The sequence below is a fragment of the Tamandua tetradactyla genome, chromosome 20, assembly GCF_023851605.1.
Source record: "Tamandua tetradactyla isolate mTamTet1 chromosome 20, mTamTet1.pri, whole genome shotgun sequence".
Classification (NCBI taxonomy): Eukaryota; Metazoa; Chordata; class Mammalia; order Pilosa; family Myrmecophagidae; genus Tamandua; species Tamandua tetradactyla.
Genome location: NC_135346.1, coordinates 46,966,618 through 46,978,103, shown reverse-complemented (window position 1 = coordinate 46,978,103; position 11,486 = coordinate 46,966,618). Strand labels below are relative to the sequence as shown.

Below are 11,486 nucleotides of genomic sequence, written 5' to 3'. Positions count from 1 at the left end.
TGGGAATTGATTGAGGTTCCATGACTGACTTTGTTATTCAAGTTAGATTTTTCTTCATTTGGCCTAGAACTCTTGTGCTTGTGCAAATCAAAAAAGAATTTAGAAAACCGCCTATCTATTTCACTTCTAGGTAAACTATAATCAACTACCCAACAACATAGATCAATGTGAATCAGGCTGTTTTGATTACTGCTCTGGTTCTATTATCAATTATGTTAGCCATACCCTCCTTGTCTTTTGTAATCAAGTGCCTCCGCTTGACTCCTGCCAACCTGTGATCCTATCATCACCATTATATTTAAGGATCTAAAGTTTTATGGTAGCAGTTACCAGAAAAATACCTGAACTACAGGAAACAGCAACCACAGAGCTCTTCAGTGATGATGGAACTTACTCTCTCAAATTTATTCTTCACAGTCCTGCTGACTGGTATTTCCTCTGCAAATTAACAGGGTAGCTGAACAGGGTCTTATAGGATACCACCTCAAATATGCCAATCTTAAATAGCTTTGGATCTACTCATATAAGACAGTTCAAGAATTTAAATTCCAGTTAATGTAGAGCACAATTTTTACCATGCATCAGTCATTTAAGAGCCCTTTGTAACTCCTTGAGCTTCCACATTGAATCCAGAATGTACATAGTAGGTTTATATCAATAAATTGAGCCTGATCCAATTTTACATTCCTTCCATTATTATTCCACTCCCTTACTATCCATTCCCACACATAGTCTCTCAGCTGGAGGCTGGATGTCTGATTCTTCAGAATCTAGGATATCAATATCTCCACTATCATCATTATCAGCCCATATATCCCCATTCCAATTTTAAGGAACCCATTCCTTCTCAATCAATGCCCTTCCTTGAAAGACAGACATTGCATAATGTTGGGAATTCAATTTACATTGTAATTCAGTCACGTACACAATGAGATTCTGAGTCTGCTTTTTAGAAATCTCAAGTCTACAGACACAAGAAATAATCGTTTGCTTCAGGGAACACACAGAAACTTTCATTTCCTTCTGGTGATTTTTGACCTGGGAATTTGAACCCTTGAATTTATCCCTTTTTAAACAACTACTGAGAACTAACACATTATTACACTTTATATAACTCAACAAACCTGTTAAGGAATCAAAAGCAATGTAACCCAGAGCCTTGCTGCTTATAAATATTTGAGTAGCAGCATCCAATGCTGATATTTTGCATATCTATTACCATTTCATACCATGTACTATCAGTGCCACCTTGATTAGAAATAGAGTCATTAGTGGCTTTTAATCTATCAAATTAGAGAACCAACTCCCAAGTCCCCAGAACCAACTCAGAAATCTCATCCTTAAGAATCTGTTTCTCAAGAACCATCTTGACCATAAAAATTTGCAGTGGTCAGGGTTTTCAGAAAAACTAAACTAATAGGATATATATATAAATACATGAAGAAATATATATACATACACACACATATACATACACATGCACACATAAACATTATGAGATTTATTACAGGTACTGGGTCATGCAACCATGGGAATTGGCAAATGTAAATTCCACAAAGCAGGCTGCAAATTGGGGACATGAATGAAGGTTTTAGTGCATTCCTCAGGAGATTCTGGCTGGCTGAAGTAGAAGTTAAAATTATTCATTCTGACTGCTGAAATCATCAGTTCTTCCTTTAAGACCTTCAACTGATAAGGTGAGACTTCTCTCATTGCTGAAGGCGATTTCCTTTACTGATTGTAGATGTAGTCAGCCACAGATGCAAACAACTAATGATTTAAAAGTATGAAATGCTATCCCAGTAACAATGAGGCCAGGGCTTGAGTGATCAAACAAGTAGCACCAAAACTTAACCAGCTTGCCACATGAACTTAACCATCACAGGATATGAAAATAACAATATTTAAGGAGATAGAAGACCTGAACAACATAATCATTAAGCTAAATCTTATGACTGTGTTTTGAAATTCACTCTTTGATAATAGAGAATATATCTCCTTCTCAAGTATCAATGATACTTTCACAATTGGTCATTTAATAAATAGGTCACAACAAAAATTTTACTATTCCCATAAAGTAGCAATATCATAAATAGTACTTTCTGATCACAGTGCAAAAAATAGGAACTATTAACAATGGACTAAAAATATCCTTCAACTCAAAATTAAAACAAACTTTTATTAAATGATCTCAGTAAAAGAGGTAATACAAACTGAATTTCCAAAATAAAATAAAAACACTAAATATTGGGATCTATGAGGTTCATTTACTGCAGTGATCATAGGAAATTTCACAGCACTAAATAGTTTTATAATGAGTAACAAGGGAAAACGAAGCAAATACGAAGCTTAAAAAAATCACTAGTCAGAGAACAGCAAAATAAGTCATTAAAACACAAGAAGGCAAATAGTAAAGATAGAAGGCATGGTTAATAAGGTGGAGAATGGAAAAACAGTACACCTAAAAAACAGATATACATCCTAGAGTTTTTTTTTCAAATAAAATTAAAATAGACAAAGTGGAAAATTAAAAATTTAACAAGAAAGGAGGCAAATATTCACTGAAAAGAATATTAAAAAAAATCATGGCACTACTTTACAGACCTTTATGTCAAGAAAAAAACAAACAAATAAAGAGAGTAAATCTAGAAGAAAAAAAATAATTTCTGATTTCATAGGTAAAAGCAAATTATAAAAATATTAACCCAGCCAACCACCAAAGACTTGACCACATAACAAGCTCAACTCCCGGACCACCACCCACATCTCACCATGAATGCTGGTGTGACTGAAAGTGGACTAAATATGACTCTCCCCATTCAGCTTCTGATGCATGGAAAGGAAGTAGGAAGTATCATTGGAAAGAAAGGGAGTTGGTTAAGAGGATTTGCGAGGAGAATGGCGTGCAGATCAACGTCTCAGGGCGGAATTTTCCCAGGAGACTAATCACTCTACCAATGCCATCTTTAAGCCCTTTGCCATGATCATCAACAAGCTGGAAGAAGGTATCAACAGCTCCATGACCAACAGCGTGGCAGCCAGCAGTCCCCTGGTCACCCTGAGGCTGGGGGTGCTGGCCACCCAGGGCAGCTCCCTGACTGGGAAAGGTGGGTGTAACATCAAAGAGAGCCATGAGAGTACTGGGACCCAGGTCCAGGTGAAGGGGGATATGCTGCCCAATTCCACTGAGTGGGCCATCACCATTGCTGGCGTGCCGCAGTCTGTTACACGTGTGTCAGGCAGGCCTGCCTGGTCATGCTGGAGACACTCTCCCAGTCTCTGCAAGGGAGAGTTATGACCATTCATTCAATGCCAGCCCATGTTGACCAGTTCTCCAGTCATCTGTGCAGGCAGCAAAGATTGTTGCAGCAACGCTGCCGGCTACCCCCACTCCACCCATGACCTGGAGGGACCACCTCTAGATGCCTATGCGATTCAAGGACAACGAGCCATATCTCCGCTCCATCTGGCCAAGCTGAACCAGGAGACAACAGTCTCACTTTGCCATGATGCACTGCGGAACCCGATGCGCCGGAATTGACCCCATCTCTCCAAAGGTAAAAGGCTATTGGGCAAGTTTGGATGCATCTACTCAAGTCACCCATGAACTCATCATTCCAAATAACTTAATTGGCTGCATAATCGGGCACCAAGGCACCAGCATCAGTGAGATCCACCAGATGTTGCCAGCCCAGATCAAGATTGCCAACCAGGTGGAAGTTTCTTCCAGTAGGCAGGTTACTATCACTGGCTCATCTGCCAGTTATTACTCTGGCCCAGTATCTAAACAATGCCAGGCTTTCCTCTGAGAAGGGCATGGGATGAGGCTAGAGCAGTGCAGGCTCAATCAAAACCCTTTCTGCTGTTTTCTCATGATCCAACTGTGTAATTTCCTGTCAGTGATTCCAGGTTTTAACATAATTTGTAAGTGTTCAGTTTCTACACAACTTTATCATCTGCTAAGAATTTAAAAATCATCTTCTCTGTTCAGCTGTTAATGCTGTGATCCATATATAGTTTTTAAGCTTTTCCCTGTTTTTAGTTTTGTTTTGGGTTTTTTGGCTCATGAATTTTATTTTTGCTTGTCGATAAGAAGTGTTTAAGAGTGGAATGTTAATAAATTTCAGTTTAGTTCTGTAAAACAAATATTAACCCCATTAGAGACAGAAAATTTAACAACCGATTTCCATGGACAAATAGAACCATGTTAAGGAACTACCCCACCAAAAAATCCACACTAGCTCCAAATGCTTTCTCAGACAAATTCTACCAAATCTTCATATACTAGTGTGCACCAGTACATTTTGTCCTAGACATGTGAAATGGTAAAACTTTTTTTTCATGAAACCAATATAGCACATCTAAACCTGATAAACATAATGAAAGAAAAATAAATCTACAATTATCATTTACAAATATCAGTGCAAAAATAGTCAACCAACTATTAGAAATAGTATTAAGAAAATAATATACCATTAACCAAATATAATTTCCTCTATAAGCACAAGATTGGTTCTACATTATGAAACACATTAGTATCATACAGCATGCATTAATACATCTTAATTTATTGAAATATTTTAAAATCATATTCATAGATGCTGAGAAAAGGCACTGACAAAATTCAACACTTGTTCATGCTAAAAATCCTCATAAAATAGAAATTGAATGATAGTTTTCTTAATACACTATAGATAATGTTATTCCTTTGCTCTAAAGCCAGTATTTTATTTAATCTGGAAACACTAGAGATATTTCCATTAAGATCACAAAAAAGGAAAAAAATGTGCACTATCTCTACTACTAAACACTGTACTAGAAGTTTTAGCCAATTCTATTTGAAATACAACTCAAATGGAAGCATAAAATTGATAAAGATGAGTGATAACTATCTCTATTTTCAGATATATGTGGTTTACCATTGAAACCCTAAGAGTTAATAATAAAACTAACTTAATGAAACCTTCAGTAAGTTAGCAAGCTATAAAATCTGCATTCAGAAATCAATAATCTTAATTTACACAAATAACAAGTTAGTTGTTAGAGAAAACCCTATTTCAAAAGCAGTGAAGAACAGTATATACTAAGGAATAAATTTAACATAAAATGTGGAAATACTATTGAAGAAAAATTTTAATACACTTCTAAAAGACCAAAAAATAGGCCTGAAAAAAGACATTCCCTGTTATCAGAATGGTTCAACATCAGAAGATGTCTTTTCGCCCTAGACTGTTAATTTTCTACAACCCCAATAAAAGTACCACTTAATTTTTTTATAAACAGTGGAAAAACAATAATGCCAAATTAGACAGGAGAACACCCAAAAAAGAGAATAAAAACAACTATTGGGCACTAACTCTACTAGATATTAAAATGTATCATAAAGCCTTTGTATTTAAAATAATATGTGCTGGTGCATGAAAAAAATGGACAAGTGAAGCACAGTGAAGAGCCCAGAAAGAGGTCCAGGACATGTGTACATTTAATACATGATAAAATTTTTATCTGAAAGTACTAGGGCAAAAATAAGATTCTAAATAAATGGTGCTAAGATGACTGGAGAGCCATTTTTAAAAGATAAAAGTATACTCATACTGAACTTCATATTCTAGAATCAATTCCAAGGGAATCAAGGATCTAAATATTAAAAAAAATAAAACAACCAAAAAAGTTCTAGAAGAAGAAACTATGGGTGGATTCCTCTTTTATCTTAGCATAGAGAAAGGATTTTTAATTATGGCCCAAAATCTAGAGACATACAAGATTAATTTTTTATATTTAAAAAAAATACCATTCATTCTTGAAAAACTGAGAGAAAAATAATTGTCTCATTTATTCAAGACAAAAGGTTAATAGCCTTAATATTCAAAGAATTCTTAAAACTCAAGGGACAAAATCTCCAAAAATCCCACAGAAAAATGAGAAAACATTTGAGGAAACAATTTACAAAAGACATATAAATTGGTCCTTAAGCATTAAATTAGATAAATGCAAATTAAAATAACACTGAGGTACTATTTCTCATCTGCTACTGCAGTATTTTGTCGTTGCTATTTTAATATGAAAATATCCTGTAGGAAAAGTATGGAAAATCAAGCACTATCATACATTGCTTATGCAAATGCAACTCACAACACTCTTTTGCAGCAGAATATGGCAATACTTAATAAAATTACACATGCAATTACTTTTTGACCCAACAATCCGACTTCTAGGCACTTACTCTGGTAATACATCTATATATCAAAATATATAGGCACAAGTGTATTCACTGTGGCATTATTTGCAATTGCAAAATATGGAAACCTAAATGGATAAGCACAGGAGAGTGTTTGAATAAATGATGGCTTATCCACAAATTAGAGTATTATACAGCAATTAAAAATGAGGAAGATCTCCAACTGCTATGAAGTGATTGACAGGATATATAATTTTAGTGAAAAAAATAAAACAAAAGAAGATCTATAGGGTATTATTTGTGTTTGAAAGAAAGAGATATAAGAAATATGCACATCTGCTAACCTGTGCAAAAGGAAACTCAGGAAGGTTAAACCAAACTCTAATCATATTGGTTACTTACAAAAGGTGTTTGGGAACAAGAAAAAAAATAGCAGAATGGGAATTGGGCAGAAAAGATTGGGGACCAGGGGAGTAACATTTTTGTGGATATACACTTCTGTATAGTTCTGAAGCATAGACCCATGGTGAAGCTTTGCAGACTCAAAAATTATATAAAAGTTTAAATCAACTAGGATATTGGTAGAACACAAAATTGAATAGAAGCAGTAACAAATGGGTCCACATGTATTGCAAATGAAAAAACAGCCACACTGAAGAGAGGGTAGGGGGAGAATTAATCTAATCAACTTTAGAAAACAGTATTCTATGTAACAAGTCTAAAGACAAAAAGTATTATATGCAAATATTGCATTCAAGTTATTAAATTTGTTTTACCCAGGGGTGTAGATTGGCAATTATGAAATTATATTAACAATTCTGACATTGCAATATGAGAATTGAGAAAGTAAAATAAAATGTGGTTAATATAACCCAGGTTCTCAATGGAGAGCAGCATTAAGAAATAAAAACTGAGAAGATACATCATTTCTGTGATATCCTTCAAAGAATGCATTATTCTATTTTTAGCATGAGGGACATTTGGCAAACCCATATATAGACACAGTCTTTAGAACAGCCAGTACTTCTCAAAATTGCCAAGAGATACAAAGAAAAAATGAGGAACTTGCTAGATTACTTGAGACTAAAGAGACATGACAGCTAAATACAACATAGGGTACTAGATTCAGTCATAGAACACATTCAGGAGCTTAATTTGTAAAATTTGAATAAGTTCTATAGATCAGTTAATAGAAAGGTATCAATGTTACATTCCTGGTTTTGACAATTTAATCACGTGGTGGTTATACAAGAGTTTAACATTTGGGGAATTAAGACCTCTTGGCACTATCTTTGTGATACATTTCAAAAACTATTTTAGAAAGAAAAGCTAAATAATATAATTGAAAAAAATAAAAACAACTAGTTCTTAATGAAATTGAAGTTAGAATTTCAATTCAATGAAATACGAGATTGATGCGATTTGGCCAATAATGATAAATGGGTGTTCGACTGGTTGACCTTCAATTCATATTAAGATTAGTAAATTGACTGTTAATAGTCAGAATAAGAACTGACTGAAATGGCAGGAAAATGCATAATAAGTATAAGAAGGCAAATAAAATATTGATGCTTTTATTGGTTTAAGGGTTCAGGACATTTATGAACATACCTGAGTTCCTGTAGACCTTCTCTTTTGACTGTACAATCTGCAATCACTTCCAGGACTAAGGAACCTGGATGAAATCCTAAAAAGGAAAAAGAGATTCTTAAGATTTCCCTTCTCTAAAGGCAAGTCCTTCAAGATGGCCACTTTTAATTTTGAAACTACACCATTAGGTTTGGTGAGAATATCTATCTTGTGGAATTATTAAGAGAGAGCTCAGTTGATTTGAAAGTAAACAATAAAACTATCAAACTATTAATTTTCCAGTCTTTGAAAAACTGAATATCCTTTCAGTGTGCATATCTGTGTATGTATGTATATGCACATTAAAAAAAAACTTTTGCCTAGGTTTTAGTCTTCTATATCTACATTAAATTGATTCCATGTGAACTTAGGCAAGTCTTTTGACCCCTTTAGTTTCTTCAAGTACTGCACTGTACAATATTTATGCTACAATACCAATTTAAAATGGAAAATCCTATGATTCTAATTTTTTCCATCTTATGTCACAGAGCTACGGTTGAGACCATCAATTGATAACGATGGACTTGAGAGCACTTGGAAAAAGAATTGTTTTACTGAGCTTGTTAGAGTATGGAATGAGAACACTACATAAATTCAGTAAGCTTGCTCTAAAAAATAAAAATATTTTAAAAAATTATTTCTTTGATGTAAGGACCATAACCCTAAAAGCGAACAGAGGAGTAAGAGTCCCTGATTTAGTAACGTACAAATGAAATGATGGGAATCGATGATTAAGCGACTCAAGTCCGAGTAATGCTTTCATCCGTATGATGTAAAAAACGTCTATATTTCCATCCATTTGAAATAACCAGTCTGACCTAAGGAAATCCTGAGTTCTATTTGCTCGCATTTACTTGGTTTTCCACTTACATATATAACAGTGCGGTGTTACCATTACAGGCATTTCAGGGATCCACGATGGCCTCCAGACTATTTCTTTTTTCCATTAGTCAGAGAGAGGCTAAGCTATTCTAACAGAATTTAATCACATTCCTTCCAGCACTCTATGGATGATTTTCATGTCAACAGGTCTAGAGCCTGCTCACCAGATACTGAGGTGGAAATAAAGTACCAACTCTTGAATGGCAAGACACAGGCAGTGCAAAGACCATGATAAGGCAGAATGAGTTTTCATTCTTTACTTAACTAGTTCAATTCCTTCCTTTATCCTCCCCATTGCCACTCCACACATCCACTGATACTCAGTTCAACCCATGGGTTTCAAGGGAGATTATTTTGTTGTTGATAAGGAGGAAGGAGGCTTGTATTCTTCTGTATAAGCATAGCACAGAATTTAGTAATACTCTTTGCTGGTGCTATGTTACTCTCTTATTTTTTTCCAAATACTTTCTCTGAAGAAAACATAGGCATTTCTATATGAGGCCCATTCAACTTCAGTCACACCTGTGCTTATGGGGAACAGCCAGTTATGCATTCATTAAAAATACCAACAAACACCAACTATGAGCAAGCCATTGGCCACCCGATGATCAATGAAAAGAACTATGGTCCAATGCATGAATCCAGGAAATAAATGAGCATGTAAGTACTTAAGAACACTTTGGGAAACAAAACAAAACCTGTTCTTATAGAGGCAAATAAGTTGCTGTAACAAAGAATAATAAGTGAGCCTACCCCCACATCCCCCGACAGTGTGGCCAGAGAGCTTGTCTGAGAAAGTAACATTAAAAGAGATTTGATCAACAAGGTACAGTAAGGCATCTCCTGAAAAAGCCTCCTTAGAAATTTAGTGAATAAAAGGACAAATCCCCCCTTGCCTAGAACTCTAGAGAACAGTAGGACTATAGAGAAGAACTCCACAAATACTGAATGAAAGAAACAAAAAAACATCAGCGAGGAAAATTTCATCCCAGACTGCCAGTCCATTTACATTCCCCTCCCTCTCACAGGGTCCACACAGCTTGGGAGCTGCACAGAAGCAGCATGGCCCTAGTCTCTTCCCTTATGGACAAAGACTGTATGGAGACTCAGTCCATGCATATCCAGGCACAGGGACCTAAGTCTGCAGAGACTGAGGGTAGAACATAAGCTGCTGAGGAGTGCTGCATATAAAAGGGCCCCTAGTGCTGGGGGGGAGATCACAGTAGAAATGCTGGTGGGAACTCTTGCACCTTCACTCAATCTGGTTTCAGTTAGCTGGACCACCTAAAGGCAAAATGGACATTTCTAAAGTAACCCACCTTTCTGAATGTCTCTGGAGGGGACAACCTAATGGGGAAGAAACCATAAGCAGAGAAACCTCACTAAAACAAACAAAAACAGAAAAACAAGGGGAGATTTAAACTGAACTGCTATAAGATAGGATGAGTCCCAGAACTAAGAAGTGTAAGGAAAATGGAGCACTGATCGAAGGAGAGAATTTAACAAATCACAGGTGAGAAGAGTCTGCACAAAAACAAACAGAACTGATTAAAATTCCCAGAAAAGGAAAAGAGGAAAGTAAGTGCCCTCCTGGAGGTGAAAAATTTACACCAAATGTACAATCTTAAAATCTGCACCACATATCCAAAGAAAGAATCATATGAAAGAGACCTGAGAAAATCTTAACAATTAGTCATGGGGTATTCTAAAGCTCTAGAATAAGTTAGACCAAGTGTCAAAGAAGAGCCTTAACACAAAGTCAATCAACCATAAAACCTTAGACAAGAAGGAGAAATGGACCTTAAGAGTTAACTTATGATGCCTACATATTAGCACAGAATTTCCAGCCATACTAAGAAACAGGAAGATGTGACTCAGTTAAGGGGGAAAATTAAAACTTGAGTGGAGACTCAGAAGTTGGATCAACTAATCAGGGAGGTTCAAACAAATGTTCTAAATAAATTCAAGGAGGTGAAGGAAAATATGCATAAAAAGCTCATGGATATTAAGAAGAAAATGTATGCCTATACAGAAGAATTTTTAAGTCTGAGAAGAAACAGAGCAGTAATTATGGGGATGAAATGCACAATAGTAGAGGCATGCAACAGCAGATCTGAACAGGCAGAAGAGAGAATCAGTGAACTAGAAGAGAGGACAATCAAAACCTTACAACCAGAAGAACAGAGAAAAGACTAGAAAAAAATTGAGCAGTGTCTCAGCAACTTTAGTGACAACACAAAGTGTGCAAAAAAATATGCACCATGCATGTCGCAGAAGGACATTTGGAAAGGGCAGAAAGAACATTTCCAGAAATAATGGCCAAAAACTTCCCAACTCTTACGAAAAGACATAAATATGCATATGCATGTTCAGAAAGCACACCACACTTCAAACAGAATAAATTCTAATAGACCTATTCTGAGAATGTCAAATACAAAAGATAAAGAAAAAATTCTGAAGGCAGCAACAGATAAGTGATTCATCATATACAAGAGGTCCTTACTAAGTTCAGATTTTTCATCAGAAATTATGGAAGTGAAAAGTCAGTGGTATGATATATTTAAGGTACCGAAGGAGAAAAATGGCCAGTCAAAATTTTTCTATCCAGCCCTTTCATTCAAAAGAAAAAAAAATCACTTTCTCTCTCTCATTAATTCCCCACTCATATCAATGGGCAAATCTGGTTTAAAATTGATTACTGCGTGGTGTATTACTACGGGTGTTCGTCTCACTGATATGTCACTCTCCATCCCTTTCTTTCTCTGGTCAAGTTATTTCACCCTTCTAAGATGTACCA

General features: G+C 35.7%; 1 pseudogene; it reads left to right on the top strand.

The window, feature by feature from the left end:
- The first annotated feature begins 2,772 nt into the window (after nt 1–2,772).
- On the top strand, nt 2,773–3,825 carry LOC143664586 (poly(rC)-binding protein 1-like; annotated as a pseudogene).
- The last annotated feature ends 7,661 nt before the right edge of the window (nt 3,826–11,486 follow it).